The sequence below is a fragment of the Delphinus delphis genome, chromosome 2, assembly GCF_949987515.2.
Source record: "Delphinus delphis chromosome 2, mDelDel1.2, whole genome shotgun sequence".
Classification (NCBI taxonomy): Eukaryota; Metazoa; Chordata; class Mammalia; order Artiodactyla; family Delphinidae; genus Delphinus; species Delphinus delphis.
The window spans coordinates 11,910,765-11,927,402 of NC_082684.1; the positions used below are offsets into that span (position 1 = coordinate 11,910,765).

At 55.3% G+C, this 16,638-nt stretch overlaps 1 protein-coding gene across 3 annotated transcripts in view; it reads left to right on the forward strand.

Annotated features, from left to right (window-relative positions):
- Window positions 1-16,638, forward strand: part of ITPK1 (inositol-tetrakisphosphate 1-kinase) — a 160,186-nt gene that overhangs the window by 94,007 nt on the left and 49,541 nt on the right. The window lies entirely within an intron of this gene.

The window sequence follows — 16,638 nt, forward strand, 5'->3', positions numbered from 1 at the left end:
TGTGGCCCTGCTGGTGTCCTGTCCCACTCCCCCACGCAAGTGGGGAGGTGCGCTGTCCACACGTGGTGCCCTGCAGGGCCTTTGCCTGGCCAGCAACCTGAAGTCTCTTCCGCTTGCATGGGGCTGGGAGGCCGTGGGGAAAGGCGTGTTAGGGCTCCTCTGTGAGCTCGCCGAGCCTCAGTTTTCTTATTTGTAAAATGGTGTTAGTACCAGGAAAACCTCACACCGTGTTGGGAAGAGTAAACAACACGATGCGTATGAAGTGCTTCACCCGGTGCTCAGGCCCCAGCCAGTGCTTAGTTGGTGGTCGATACCAGTGTGATCACATGACCCCCTCGAGCCTCAGTTTCCTCTTCTGTAAAATGGGGTTGCTGCTAGGTCCTATTTCTTAAGGTGGGCAGGTGGCTGTGAGAAGTAAATGTCTTTGAGTATGTAGAAGTGTCTAATGTTTGCTGAGTTCTTACAGCTGCTCCCACCACTACTGCCTGTGTCATTACTTTCTTAGATAAAGGACTGGGAGTTAGGGAGCAACCAACCCTGGGGGGCCTCCCATCCCCTGCTCCCCGCAAGCACACCCACAGCCCACGGCGCGGGGCAGGTGGTGGCTGAGCACTGAAGGGGAACTTGGTCCCCTGTGTTCCTGTTCTTGTGCAGAGAAGGTTGGAGAGCATGTCAGGCGGCACGTGGGGACGTGCAGCTCCAAGGGTTTCAGCCACCGGCTGCGTTTCCCAGGGAGGTCTCGGCTGGGTCCCAGGAGTCTGTCCCACCCGGGGCACACACAGCAGCCAGCCCTCAGATGCCTGAGGTGACCTCAGGATAACCTTCCAGCCTCAGTATCTCCAGGATAAATACTGCCGTCTGTGCTTGAGCATGAAGCGGATATCTGCTAAGGCCGGGATGTTTCCTCTTTTGCGAAGAGCACGCTCCTTTGGGGAGAAGGGTGACAGGCTGCACTTTGCACAGGCCCCAAGAAGAGAGGAGAGGGGCAGGGGCCGGTGGAGAGAGGGACTGAGAGGTGCCAGGTGAGGCCTGCTCAGCAGCACGCAGGCCATCCTCCCGCCACGGGGCCCTGGGCTGTCGGCGCTGACCTGGTCTTCCCACCCTGCGTGAGATACGAGATTCAAGTTCAGAGCCAGGCCATAGAGTGACACTTGACCTTGACCGTGCCGTTGTTTTCAGATTTCTGTTTTAATATTTATTCTCGGGACATGAACAGGGAGGCACGGGCTTAGGTGCGGGGAGGGGCCCAGGGTCAGCAGAGGCAGAGGGACATTCAGATTTCAGAGACTGGGAAGCAGGGCCCCGGGCTTGGGTTTGCAAAGCTGGCCTTTCTGCATTTTGTTGTAAGCAAACGGAGAAAGGTGGTTTGCCCCAGAAGGGGCTCAGCTCGAAGGGCCTTCACCAAAGGCGATACTCGGGTCCCTGGGGAAGTGGCTTGGGGCTGTGTGGGTCAAGATAGATGAGTTTCTGAGATGTTTCTGACAGCCCTAGAGCATTCCGCCCATGGGATGCTTCCATTAAACCTCCAGGACCCAGGGATGGACAGGAATTCTCAGAGCTGAGAGGTTATGCTTTTTTTCTGGCTGCCCTTGTGGACAGGTTGGGGGTTGTGTGTCTGGAGCTTATGCAGATCACTAAAGCTGGTTGCCATAGAAATCAACTCCCAAGCTGCCACCTCCCCCCGCCCCCCCACCGAAAGGAATATTGGCCTCGAGAGGGCTTGGCGTGGAGAATGATCAGGATGATTCAGTTGTTTTTCTGCGCCAAGGTTCTCGTGGAGCCGACGGCCTGGTGCCGCCGAGGCTCTGCCCGAGATTCAGTTTTCAGGGAACAGACCTGGACAGAGGCCCCCTGGGGTGGTGGGAGGGCTTCCTGGCCTCTAGAGCTGCTTCTTCAGGGGAGTGACCAGAACCTCCTCCCTGTGGCATCCAGGGCCAGCTGTCAGGTGTGGCCCGGGGGCCGAGGGGGTGGCCCTCCTGCTGCTGCCCCAGAATCGTTCGAAGTGTTATGGCGACTGTATTCCATGAGTCAGGTGGGGCTGTCTGGGTGGGTCTTCCTGGGGTTTCCCTGAATGAGCTCGGAAGGAGGAGGTTTGAGTCTAAACTGTCGCCTCTTCTCCCCATCTTCGTTAGCTGGAAGGATGTTAAGTGTCCCCCAGATGGCCCCTGGACCCCCTGTGTGACCACAGGGACAGCTTCCTCTGAAGTGGCACAGTGCTTGCTGAGCTCCGTCCACAGGAGCCCCCAGCCCGGAGGGGAGGCCTCGGGAAACCAGGAACTGCACTCGCAGACCCCAGGGTGATGCGCTAGGAGACGCGCAGACCTGATCCCCGCTCATCCTGACTAAAAACTCTTTCACACCTTTTCATTGCGATGATAGTGAAGACTAGCCTCTGACATGGCCCGTGAGGCCTGCAGTCTGGCCGCGGCCTCCCTCCCCCCCTCCCCAGCCTCATCTTGTCCCACCCGCCCCTTCCTTGCCTTGCTGGCCCTCCTGCAGCAGCTGCTCAAGCTCTGAGCTCTTTTCCACCTCAGTGCCTTTGCACAGGACGTTCCCTTAATTGGAATTCGTCCCCACCCCCAGCTCTCAGCTCAGGTGTCCCTTCCTCAGGGATGTCTCTCTGATTACCTGACTTAGGACACATTCCCTGTCCCGGACCCTTAAAACTTTGCACCTTTCCTTCCCTCTGTTTGGAAGTTTGTCATTCTCTACTGGTTGCTTCTGCCAGTCTCTCCATTTGGGGATTATAGCTCCGCAGGAGCAGAGATCACGTCTGCTTCAAGCTCCCCGGGTATCCCCTTTGCCGCACACAGTGCCTGGTATGTAGGAGACATGTCTACGTGTCTGTGAAGTGGAAGAGCGTCGTGGGTGCGGGGCTGGTGCAGGACGCCCATGTGGGTCAGGGGAGGGAGAAAGTGGCTCCAGTGGGTAGCTGGGCGGGGGCGGGGAGGGCTCACGAGGCAGACAGCACCGCCTTTTGGGTGCATGTGGACCTCCCTTCGGATGTGGGGACCTGCAAGACCATAAGAGTGGAGAGAGTGCTTTTCACACCAGGCTGTGGGGCTTGGACTTTATCCTGAAGGCTCAGGGTGGGAGTGATAAGATCAGATTTAACTGGAACGAGAGACCCTGCGTAGGAGGGGGAATTACCAGTGCAGGATGAACTCCGAGCAGTGGGGACACTGTGGTCATTGGAACCTGGCAGTTTTCTGAGATGGAGAGGGACTCATGCCATTGGAGGCTCAGCAGTGCCGCCTTCTCACTCCAGGGCCCCTGTGGTCCTGAGCGTTCCTTGCTCAGCCGTGACAGGCCAGCCTCTGAGCGGTCCGGCCCGGCCCTCCTGGGCCCGTGCACGACGATGCTCCGCGCACCCCCCTCGGGTCCCGTCAGCTGTTTGGTTGTATGAAGTGGATCTGGGAGGGTGCTCTTCCCTCGCCGCGGGGATGTCGGCAGAGAACGCACACTTTGCACGTTGGTTCTTCGTCATCATTACCTGAAAGGAAGTAGCATTTCAGTAGCCCAGCTCCCTACCCCCTACCCCTTATCCTTTTAAAAAACAAGGAGATGCACATACCATACAATTCACTCTTTCAAAGTGTACCATCCAGTGGTTTTTAATGTATCCACAGATGTGTACAGCCATCACTACAGTCAGTTTTAGAACATTTTCATCACCTCAGAAAGAAACGCTGTACCCTTTAACTGTCACCCCGTGCCCACCCCAGCCGTAGACAACCACCACTTTCTGTCTCTATAGATTTCCCCGTTCTGGACTTCAATATGCATGGAATCATATAATACACCATCTTTCGGAATTCCCTGGTGGTCTAGTGGTTAGGACTCCACGCTTGCACTGCCGAGGGCACGGGTTCAATCCTTGGTTGGGGAACTGAGATCCCACAGGCCACGTGTAGAGGCCAAAAAAAAAAAAAAGACAATACCATCTTTTGTGACTCGTTTCTTTCCCACAGCATAATGTTTTTAAGGTTCATCCATGTTGTACCGTGGATCTGTGCTTCTTTCCTTTTCACGGCTGAATAATATTCCAGTGTATGGCTAGACCACATTGTGTCTGTCCAGTCATCAGCTGGTGGACATTCGGTGGTTTCTGTCTTTTGCCTGTTATGAAGAACGCTGTTGGAAACATTCATGGGCATGTTTTTTTTTTTTTTTTTTTGTGGTACACGGGCCTCTCACTGTTGTGGCCTCTCCCGTTGCGGAGCGCAGGCTCCGGACGCGCAGGCTCAGCGGCCATGGCTCACGGGCCCAGCCGCTCCGCGGCATGTGGGATCTTCCCAGACTGGGGCACGAACCCGTGTCCCCTGCGTCGGCAGGCGGACTCTCAACCACTGCGCCACCAGGGAAGCCCTCATGCGCATGTTTTTATGCGTACGTGTGTTTTCATTTCTCTGGGGTATACACCCAGGAGTGGAATTGCTGGGGCCGGTGGTCGGTTGAGGAACCGCCAGACTATTTTCCCTGGTGGCTGTACCATTTTAGATCCCCACCGCATATAAAGGTTCCAGTCTCTCTACATCCTTGCCAACACGTATCTGACTTTGATTTTCGTCGTCCTAGTGGGCGTGCAATGGTATCTTGTAGTTTTGAATTGGTTTAAAATTTCCCTGGCAGCCAATGATGTCAAGCATTTTTCTGCGTGTCTGTCGAACACTTGTATATCTTCCTTGGAGCCCTCCTTATACTCTGTGTGCAAATGTCTAGAGCCCTCAGATTTGCCTTTTTCCTCCTCCAGATTGTTGGGCGCCCACAGCAGGGTGGTTAGGAGCGCTGATAACTGGAGCCCTTGCCTGGCCTCAGAGCTGGCCTCCCCACTGCTTGCTGGCTGGCCTTTGGCATGTGCTCAGTTCCCTCATCTATAAAAAGTGGACAGCCATCGTCCACACCTCCCAGGACTGTGGGGGGACTGAGTATGTTAACACGTGTCCAGCCCTCAGAGCACTGGTGATCCTCGAGGCGTGAGTTGAGAATCTGCTGGGGCCCGGCCCCGGGGCAGGAAGCGGGCCCGCATGTGGCCCGCCGCTCCCTGGCGGTGTAGCTGCAGGCTCCAGTGTCCTCCTGAGATGCTGGAGGACGTCGGAGGGGGTGACTTTCAAGACCCCTCCCTCTCCATTCTGTGGGGACTGGCTCGGCCGCGCCGCAGTAACGAGCAGCTCCCGGGACCCAGCACAGGCCTCCTCCTGCCCTGTGCCGCACACCCTCCGAGGGCTGGCTGAGCTCTGCTGCACGTCTGGGACCCAGATGACGGGCAGCTGCTGACGGGTCCTGGTGGCCGAGGGAAGAGGCCTCAGTGAAGCTCGTCCTGGCTCTTAGCTTCTGCCCCAAAGTGACACAAGCTGGGGACTCCTAACATGTCAGTGGCCACACGGGTCCTCCAGGCAGGGATCAGGGAAGTAGGAGCCGCCTGCAGGCCGGGGAGCCGAACATGGTGAACAGCAATACACAGGGCCCTTTTCTTCTAAAAAATAAAAAGGACGCTTCAACAAGTTAACATGCAGGATGCCCTCGGCCCCGAGTGCGTGCAAGCGTTCACCACTCTTACTGTTAGCGCCTGGCGTGTGAGAACACGTGTAAAACACTCTGCCCAGCTGGAGCCCTTAGTGACCACTCAGTTGTGTCAGCTTGTTCTCATACCATGACGATAGTCCAGCAGCCTTATCTGTGACTGTCGGTTGCAGCCAACTTGAGAGTGCTTAGAGAAGTCAGTGAGACAGTGATTATGCAAGTGTCCCCAAGTGAGAGCTGTGCTCTGTGACAGGGGGGTGGGAATATGGACTGTCCTTAGAGCAGGGCCGGGTGGCCTTCAGGGGGACTTTGGATACTGTGCCTGGCTCCACTGCTCACCAGCTCACCCACCTGGGCCTCGGTTTCCCCACCTGCCATGCCAGGAACACACCAGGATGCCAGCAGAAGACGGTGGCATTGAGAGCAGTGGTACCCAACCCCAAAGGCCATTGCCATGAACAGCGGTGATCACCTCCAAGACCACAGCTCCGTTTTACTCCGAGACCCCTCTGGCTCCGAAATGATTTCACAGCTGTGTTGACTCAAACCCTGTCGACCTCAGATGTTTACTGAGCAGCTGTCAGCATGGGGCTCTGTACTGTGTGCTGTAGGCGCAGAGGGCAAGGAGAAGAAACAACAGTTTTTGTTGTTGGAGGCTTTCTAATCTGATTAAGAAGATGACGTCTAAACCTATCAAAAGTTAAGTGAGTTTGTCTGTCTTGGGGGCAGTGCCTGGTGGCATGTGGGCCTTCTGGACGGGGGTCAGAGCCCTGAGCACCAGGGAATGATTCAGGCCATCACCATGGAGCCACGGGAGAGGCCACCGTTTCCCGAGCACATCCCAAGTGGCCCTCTCTGTCTTGGGCACTCCACATCTTGTATCTGTCTCATTGGATGCTTATATATCAATCCATGGGAAAAATGGAATTACTTCCCCATTTTTTTAGGTGACAAAACTGAGGCCCAAGGAAGTTAGATCACTTGCCTACAGCCAATCAGTAAGAAGGTGGCTGTGCTCTTTTCAGATATGCTTCAGAGGGGCTTTGGCCGGCAGCGGACGGACCCCTGGAGGATTGAGAGCCAGTGATTCCCGGTCCCTGTCTAGCATTGCTCTGACATCGGTGGTGCCACACCATGATAAAATGTTGGCCGGCAGAGGCCAGGGGAGGCAGAGCTGGGCAGATCTGGTGGCCCTGGCCCGAGGACAGATCCTGTCCCGGGAGGCTGTGAGGTCAGCCTCCCCATGACTGCTGCCCTGGGTCACGAGGCCCCTCCTCCCGTGGCGGAAGTGGCCGCACAGTCCACCCATTGTGCGTCCAGGCCAGGCCAGCGGGCGGTGGCTGTGAGTCTCTCATTCTGCCCCAGGGAGCTTGGGGCCATTTAGGGCCATTGAGTGTCTGCAGGGCCTTTCCCTGTGGCGGGGGAGGCCAGCCCCCCAGGAAGACGCACAGCTTTATGACCCTGCCTGTTACCTGCCCAGAGCAGAGATGGACTTTGTACAGCACTGGGTGGGGCGGTGGGAGGGACGGCCACGCGAAAGCCGGAGCTCACCCGGCGCGCTGGCCGTGGTCCCTCTGTGTGTGTGCGTGGACAGTCACCATTTCACAGCTCAGGGTTGCAGGTCTTCTGGGTTTTAGAAATACTCATGTTTGCTACTAATACATTTTCCCAAAGTCATAGGGAAAACTTGTGTATACACATTTCAGGGTTCCTTAGTTCGGCCCTGTGGACGTGTTGGGCTCCTCGAGTACCAGTATCTGGGTTTTGGAGATTGGGAACCCCCACCAAGAGGTCTGTAGTCCCGTGGGTTCTTTATTTCAGGAACATCTACGGCAGGAAGGTGTCTTCCACTCTCCTCCTGGCCTCTTTGGGGCCATGACTTCCTGACTTGCTTCTGTGCCACCCATGTGGTCTGTGTGCCCACGATAAAGGCCCCTGTGGTTTCTTTTGACTTTGTGTAATAAATCACAAAGTCTCTCACCAGCCAAGAGTAAAGCTGCTCTGGTGGGCCACGGGCTGGGCCTCCGCTGACCTCCGTCCTCTGGAGACGGACAGAGTGAGCCACGAGGACCTTCTGTGAGCCCCTCCCACGCTGGCTGGGGTCCATGCCCCCTGCCTCAGGCCTCACACACTCCCTGGCTTCTAGCCCCTGACCTGGCCAGTATCTCGCAGTCTCTCCATTGATCCATGAGATCATTCGTCAGATAACCACTGTGTCATTCATTCCACAAGTCTTAATTGAGCACTTGCTGAGTGCCAGGGATCCTAAAAGACATCGCAGATACAAAAAATAAGACAGGTTAGGTGGATGCAGCCCTTTCCCCACGGAGTGTGTGTGTGTGAGTGTGTGTGAGTGTGTGGGTGGGTGGGTGTGAGTGAGGGTATGTGTGGGTGTGAGTGTGTGGGTGTGAGTGTGAGTGTGTGTGTGAGAGTGTGTGTGTGTGTGTGAGTGTGTGTGTGTGTGTTGCTATAGGGGAGGCAGGGTTGATGCTAAGAAAACACAAGTAAATGGAGGAAAAGCACCGTAGTCTCCATTTACGGTAAGTTCTAGGAAGAAGAAAAATCAAGACCTGTGATAACAGGGAGGGTGTTATCACCTCTCTGAGGAGGTGACACTTGAGCCAGGCCTAAAAGGCCTAGTGAGCAGGGGGAGGGAGTGAAGCAGGCGAGGGGGCTACGTCTGCCAGGCCCCTTGGCGAGACGGGCACAGAGGCCTGCGGGCCTGGAATGGGCTGGTGCAGCTGAGCGCAGCAGCGGCGGGAGAATGCGGAGCGAGGGTGCGCTGGCTGCCACTTCGAAGAGGGCTGAGGGTGTGCAGCAGGAAGCGAGACAGTTGTCGCAGCACTAGGGGTCATTGCCAGGGTCACGGCCGGCAGCAGTAGCTGTCTCTGTTCTCTGTTCTGCTGCAGCCAGAGGCTGGGAAGGCGGGGTGGCCTCGTGCAGGGGTGAGGCGCCCAGGCCTCCCCCGGCCCAAGTGGCCCCGCGTCCCAGAGTTCAGCAGCACACTGCGAACTCTGCTGTGGCTCCAGACGGCTCCTCTCTCCCCGCGAACGACGCTGGGGTGCCCCAAGTCCTGGCTGTAGCCTTGCTCACCCAGCAGGGCAGGAGCGGGCGCCTGCGCTTGCTCTGGGAACTGGGAGTCTGACTCCGGCTGGAGGGCTGTGGCCCCGGCTGGGCGGGCAGAGTGGCCTGTGGCCGGGGTCCTGGGAAGCAGCCTGAAGGCAGGGGCCACGCCCCAGGCTCACCTGGACAGGTGTGTGGAGAAGGCGCGCATGGTTAAGACGGGTGCTTAAGGAGTGAGGGGCTGCTGCTGACCTGGGGCGGAACCGAGCTGCTGGGACCAGGCAGCCCCTGTCCACTTCTCACTTCGCTCAGCTGTTGGCTGCGACACCTGGTCACATAACCACTGGGACCCCCTCCGGTCCCGACAGTGACCCCTGAGTGGAAAGGCCAGCCTGTCCTGGTTTAGTGTCAGCCGGTGAGGAGATGCCTTCTCCTGGCTGGCACCCAGCCCCGCAGATCCCTCCCCAGGCCCGGAGGTGTGTGGCCGAGGTCTCTGTTTGCCTGAGGACCTGAGCAGTGCCGTGGCAGTGTGACAGGGCATGTGACATTTGTCAGGTGCTCAGCCTGGCCGGGCACCCTGCCAGCCTCCCGCTGACGGGAGGTGGAGAACACGTAAGTTTGGTGCTGAGGTCTGGGGACAGAAAGGGAGGTATTGTTCTCGTCGGGGGCCTGGAAGCGGGGGAGAAGGTGTTTGTTGTCTCAGATGGTAAAGTGTTCCGTTTCCTCCCCGCCCCCTCTTCCTCAGCGTTCGGGGTTACACTTTGATGGGATTGCTTTTCTTCATGGACTTATTGTGAGCTCTGTCAACCACAGTGTGTCGTCCCCACGGGGACCCCGGTTTTCTCTCCTAGATGGCTGAGCGAGGCGCGTGTCACCGCAGACCGTCTGGGAAGATGACTCAGGCGGATGGACAGTCGTGGGTGGCATCCGGCCTGGAGATGGGATGGGGGTGCCCGTGACCTGGGCACACTGGGGCGGGTGTGCAAGTCACACACCCAGGATGCTGGGGCCCAGCCCCGCCTCCACAGGTGCTCTGCTTCCCTCCCCCCACCCCCCAGCTGGAAGGGGTTTCCCTCTGCTCCGTCAGTGGCGCAGATCGCATCCAGTTCATTCTAGAGCCTGGTGCCTGGGTGCTCCAACCTCTTCTTGTCTCTTCTGAACCCCTGGTTCTGTGACTTTTGTTCACCCGGAGGGACAGTGGGGCGTTATTGCTGGTGTTCTGCTCCCAGGAAGCTCCCCAAATGCTCCAGTGTTTCTCCCACCTTCTGCCCCCGGGACAGTGAGTTTAACCAGCCTATTCATGCACTGTGGTTCTGCTGGATTCCGTAGGCATGGCCTTGCCCGTGTCCCCTCCGTCTGGCTCTCTGCCGTCTGACGTAGGTAACACATGCACATGCAGCAAATTCAAGGAGCCTTTTCCCACCCCTGCTGCCCGTCCAGCGCATCCCCGTGTTGGGGGCAGCCGTGGTTGCAGCAGCCTAGAGCCTTTTTAGGTGAGTTCCATGTACATGAGCAAAGACGGTCTTCCCGTCCTCACACAAAGCCATTATTCTGCGTGATCTTTCTTGGAAATGATTTCATATCAGTCTTTCCCTCATGCTGCCTTATTCTTTTTAATGGCTGCATAGTATTCTATTCAATGGCCTTAAATCCTTTTCTTAACCATTTCTCTCCTGATAGACACTTAGGACATTTCTGATCATGTTTTGGAAACATGCTGCAGCGGTTAAGTATCTTTGTACCTATATCTTTGTGTGCACGTGTATGGAATTATGTGGGATAAATACCTAGAAATAGAAATGCTGAATTTATGTAGTCTTAATTTTGGCTGTTGCCCAATTTCTCTCCATAGACGTTGGGCCAATAACACTCCCTCCAAGCAAGTGCTGGCCCATGTCCCACCACTTTGGGAGGTGTTTCTAATCGGTTGAATTTGGCCAAGTTGCAGAGAATCGGAGAGTGCCGGGACCCTAGCAATCACCTCCTCATCCTGTTGTTTTTTTCTGTGGGGCACTCAGGGCCCTGGGAGGGGCAGTGTCTGGGCCACCTTGCTCCTGTCTGGTGCTCGTGCACACCCTACCTTTCTCCTCTGTACTCCCTGTGCTGCAAGGGCCTAACCACCCGGGCCTGAGCTCGTGGGTTTAAATAACGGGTCTGAAGAGCAAGATAGGCTGAGGGGCAGATTGCATCGTCCTTTTCCTTTCAGCAGCTCTGCCGGATCAGAGACAGTATCGTGCCAAAGGTCAGGCGGCATCTCTGTCCTTCCTGAACTGCGAAGCCCGGCACACGTGCCCCCAAGGCCGGCACTGCGCCTGACGCGCTGCCCAGGCCTCGTCCCTTCCAAGCTTGGCCCCTTAGCCTTGCACACCTCTAGACACGTCACCGCCAAACTCAGAGCTGGCTCGTCACTCCCCGCCTCAGGACCCTGTTGCTTTAGGATCAAGTCCAAGCCCCTTGGCTGGTCTGTCTCCAGCTGCCTCTCCCGCCTGTCTTCACCTACGTCCACCTGGCCACGCGGGCCCCTCCCCCCATGCCTCTGCCTTTGGAACGTCTTTTCACGCGTCCCATGCCTGTGACCCTTTGTGGCTCAAGGTCATTGGCTTCCAGAAACCCTCTCTCCCCTCCTCTTCCCCGCTCTCCCACCCGCTCCCCCACGTGGCAACCCTGCCCTACTCTGTTATCACCAGTCACCCCGCATCTCTGTGCACTTACGAGCACCCAGTGAGGGTGGGTGGAATGTGGCCGCTCTGAGGCTGAAGAGGTGACCCCCTCCCTCCCAAACACACAGACACACCCATCACGGGCTCTCACCCTCCCTGGTCTCATGGTGTTTGGGAGGCCTCAGGCTGGGAGCACAGACACCTGAGATCTCTCTGGAATACAAACGAGGGTTGGTTAAGACCAAGGCATCTGCTGGGTGGGGAAGCCCAGCTCTCGCTGGGAGCCATTCCAGGAGAGTTAGAGAAGCGGCAGTAGGTGAGGACAAGCCGTCTAACCTGCCAGGCTGAGTCTGAGGGCTGGAGAGTCATCTGGTGACTGCAAAGCACAGTCTCAGAGTGTGTATGGGCTTGGTTGGGCTAGTGAGTGGGTGTCTGTCCCCGACATGGAGCCATTATCTGTCACTCGTGCGCCCGTCCTCTGGCCTTCTTCCCTCTGCTGTGTCCTACCCCCCTGCCAAGTTGTCCTGTGCAGTCACAGTGCTGTGCACCTGCGTGAGGGCAGCAGGCCCTGGGCTCCCATGTAGCAGTCTGGCTCCATCAGGCCCAAAGAGCTTTCTTTCTTTGTTTATCATGTCACAGAATCAAAGAATCCTAGAACTTAAAAGTCAGAAAGGATGTTAAAAATACATTATTCTGACTCTCTTGTTTATAGACGAGAAAACTGAGATACAAATAACTTGTGACCTTGAGAAGCACACATGAAGTTAATGGTGATTCCAGGACTTGAACCCAGATTTCTAGACTCTGCCTTTGCCTTAACTTTCACAGTGCCTCAGGGTCCTGGTGCTGGGGTCCGGACTACCCTGGTGCTGCAGCTGGCCTGAAAGGGGTGGTCTGCCAGTGATTGGAAGGCAGAAGCCTTGGCTGGCTGGCTGTCAGGGACAGTTACACAGGTTGCACACTGAACAGCTCAGTAGGCTGCAGACGGCTCCCTGTGTGGCCGGACTCAGCGGTCCTGCCCCTAGTATGTACCGGATGGTGCCACAACCTTCTCTTGGCTCCTGGGAGCCTGCTCTCAAGGTTTAGCCGCAGGAATCTCCAGGCGCAGCCCTATGCCAGAGCCGGCTGCCTCTTTAGACCCTCAGCCTATGATTCTTGAACAGCCACGGGTGGCAGGGTTTAGCTAGGGCTGTGGCTGCCTGGCGCACTGTTACATCAAGGCTCTGGGGCCTAGTGTGCATTCCTCAGGACTGTCCACGGTGTGTGGTTTTCTGTGAGCTCTAATGAACAGGCAGGTATTCTGAGTGGTGCCAGGAAGGCTTTGACTCAGAGACATTGGGTCCTGGCCTCAGTTGATTACAGGCTTCGGTGGTCTGCCCAGAAGATTTGTTGGTTGTCCACCCGGAAAACTCTGCTCAGCCCGGCTCATGACCTCATCCTCACCTGCGGCTGCCCTCCCAGCGACCGGTCTCGCTCTCGGCAGAAGCATATACTGTGCCTCTGAAGGTGGGATCGCTGGCGACACTGCTGCAGTGTTAATCCTCCCTCCACGGGGCCCATTCCTTCACCCAGCAGTGTCCACAGCGGCCCTTCTGTGCATCGGGCACGCGTCCTTCCCTTGACGCCACGCGGATCCTCCTCCCAGAGGCCGCTGTGGACTCCGGCGTCCGGCCATGCCATTTGTGTGCTCTCCTAAGAAGTGTCTGTCTTCAGTTGTGTTAGTTTGTCTTGATCCCAGATTGGGGACAGATGCAGACTGGCCCAGTGTGGTGGTCCCTGGGGGCCTTTGAGTGAAGAGTGAAGCGGGATGCAGACCCTGGGGTGATGGGGGAAGCAGATGTGCCTGCAGCCTTTCCTTTTTTTTGCTTTTCCTTGTGCTGCCACCAGACGCAGTGTGCCTGGCCTCACGGGCTGAACCACCAGGCTAAAGGCCTCTAGGCTAAAGACTTGGCCTGGCAGAACATGAGAAAGGCTTACTTTTTTCTCTTTTAACATCAGTTTTAAAAGAAGGTTTTTAGATCTGAGAAAATGTAAATTTTTTTCACGTCACAAAATTATTTGGTGACACCAAGATTCTAAGGCTTCTGATTCCCAGTATAGTTTTCATTCCACTAAATCTCCATGACTTGGTGCTTAAGGAAAGGTTCAGCATCACCACATGGTAACTGTGTGCCCACGTAAAAGTACCCAGTCTTTTTTGTTTTATGTAAATAAGTAGCTAATGGAAAATTAAAAAAAAATTTTTTTTTAAAGAATGAACCTGAGTGATCCTGGCTAGCGCTAGAATTGAGATGCTTTTTTTTTTACCCAGGTTTGCTATGCCTGTTTCACTGACTAGAAACTAGAGGGCTCTGGAGCCAGATGGTGTGGCTTCAGGTCCCATCCTGGCTGCCTCCTAGCTGGGGGAGCCTGGGCAAGGTACTGAGGTTCTCTGAGCCTGAGTTTCTCTGTCTATCAAATGGGGCTGCTAATAGGACTTACTATATAGGGTTGTTGTGAGGAATATAGTGTCAGTTGCTGCAAGGTGTAGGACATCGTCCTGCACTTGGTGAGCATTTAGGAAAAGTTAGCTGCTATCATTATTACTGTTGTAATTATCAATAATAGTAACACATCCTAGCATCTTGCCAGGACCTCCATCATGGTGTCAAGACTTGAGGAACTAGAAGCTTCCCGGCTTTCACCTCCCACTCGGTGTGGAAGGAGCTCATTAAAAGGCCAGCCTTTGTGCCATCAGCTGAACGCTCTGGGTGCCGGTCATGCTCTCAGGAAGAGCCAGAAGGAGTGAGATTCTGCTGAGTAAGCCCAAGGTCACCCCCTTTCCTGTGAAAGCCCCCACGAGTCATTTTTAACAGCTACAGGAAGTCATTTGAGTTCTTCCTCAGCACGCGCCTGGTGGCTGAGTGTTAACTGAAACACCCTGATTCGTGGGCTTCTGGGAACCTTCTTGGAGAGTTCTGTGCGTGGTGTGTGGGGTTCATCTTGAGTGCCCATGCTTCTCTACTTCTAGAACCAAGTGATAATCAGGATTCTGAAGTCCCATTGGGGTATTTAGCACAAAAGGTGGTTGTAATTCCCAAGTGATCGCCGCCGTGATCGGTGGTGGTGGCTCCCAGGGCCGTGGAGGTGGTCGCGGTGGAATTGGGCCCCGTTTTCCACTTTATTTATTTATTTTTTTGTGGTACGCGGGCCTCTCACTGCTGTGGGCTCTTCCATTGCGGAGCACAGGCTCCAGACGCGCAGACTCAGCGGCCATGGCTCACGGGCCCAGCCACTCCGCGGCATGTGGGATCTTCCCGGACCGGGGCACGAACCTGTGTCCCCTGCAGGTGGACTCTCAACCACTGCACCACCAGGGAAGCCCCCTCACCTACTTCTTTCCCTGTGCCCGGTTATTGTGAAGCAGATGCTAGACATCATATTTAATCTGTAAATTGTTTTAGTACACATCTCTGAAAAATGAGTCATCCCGTTTTTTTTTAATTGAAGTGTAAGTTGATTTACAATTTGTTGATCTCTGCTGTACAGCAAAGCGATTCAGTTGCACATATATATACATCCTTTAGTATTCTTTTCCATTATGGTCTATCACAGGATATTGAATATAGTTCCCTGTGCTACCACTTCCTAGAAAGAGACCTGCGGTGTTTTGGGGGAGTGGGCCAGAGCCCTGTTACCTCCTGAGGATCCGGGGGGTGGACACTGGGTGCCTTTCCTGCTTCCCTGTGAGGAGCGGGCTGGCCAACTGCAGCTGGGCTCTGTCAGGACCTGAGCTGTCTGCAGAGGGTTGCTCGCTGGGCCGGGGACCGTGTCATGCTCTGGTTGCTCCCCGCAAGTGCAGAGGTGGCCCGCCCCCCTGTCTGCCAGGCAACGGGCTCAGAGATCTTAGGTCGGGTTGGGCCCTAAGGGTCTGTGTGCTGTAGAACATGAGAATCCTTTTTGTTTTTGTATCTACCAACTCTTTTCTTTCTTTTTTTTTTCTTTCTTTCTTTTTTCAAAATTTATTTTGGCTGCACCGTGCAGCTTTCAGGATCTCAGTTCCCCAACCAGGGATCGAACCGGGGCCATGGCCGTGAAAGAGCTGAGTCCTGGGGCTTCCCTGGTGGCGCGGTGGTTGAGAGTCTGCCTGCTCATGCAGGGGACACGGGTTCGAGCCCTGGTCTGGGAGGATCCCACATGCCGTGGAGCAACTACGCCCGTGAGCCACGGCCGCTGAGCCTGCACGTCTGGAGCCTGTGCTCTGCAACGAGAGAGGCCACGATGGTGAGAGGCCCGCGCACTGCGATGAAGAGTGGCCTCCGCTTGCCCCAACTAGAGAAAGCCCTCGCAGAGAAACGAAGACCCAACACAGCAAAAAAATAAAATTAATTAATTAATAAATTCCTACCCCCAACGCCTTAAAAAAAAAAAAGAGCGAGCTGAGTCCTAACCATTAGACCACCAGGGAACTCCCACTACCAACTCTTTTCATATCTGTCACTGTCATCTCATTGTCCATGGCAGCTCCCTGAGATAGGTTTTATTCACAATGTACGTTTACACACAGGAAATGAAATGTCAGAGATTAATTCCAGTTTCTTCTTCACAGACATAAGGTGGCAGAGGCAGGATTTGAACTTGGGACTCCCACCTGCATTTTCTGTTAGCTGAGAGCAAATCCTTGTGTCCCACTCCTTCTCCTTTCCTGGCCATACATGGAACTGCAGAGGAAATGGTATCTCTCATGTTCATCTCGGTTCATCTCTCATTCGGCTCAGATTCTCAGTGGGGAAATCTTGACCCCTGCCCACTCCTCCCCAGCCCAGCAGAGGGCCCGGTGCCCGCTCTTGGCGTCATCACCCCATGGGCCTCGGGGGGCGGGGGCACCTGGCCCATCTGTGCTCCTTTGTCAGTATTCTCTAGACTTCTTCCTGGCCCTGCTGACCCCGAGCTATATATCTCTGCGTTGCCCTTGCTTTAGCTGCTTAAAGCCAGACTCTTCCTTGTTAACTTCCAGGATCCCTTTCTAGGTGTTTCGAGGCAGGCTGTCTAACAGAACATGTGTTTACCGTTTGCCATGGAGACGGTTTGGGCCTTTCTTCCTCGAGTGGTGATAAAACGGTAACAGGGCTCTCACCCTTGCAGCAATTTGTTTGGCAATTCTAAGAGACCTGTGGAAAATGCATGAAGCCTGCGATACAATAGATAAACTGAAAGGCTCGGAAGAAAACCCGCTTGAGGATGATGGGGCGATTGGAAAAACTCTTTCTTTGCCCTCTCCGTCCTCGTCCCAAAAGAGATCATGTTTAGGAATAATTCCTCTGTTAATTCTGATGCTTTCATCCCCGGTCAAAAGCTTGTTGGTGCCTGCTTGTCACATCTTCCCTCCTTTGGTTTCTTCTAGCTTCTTTGG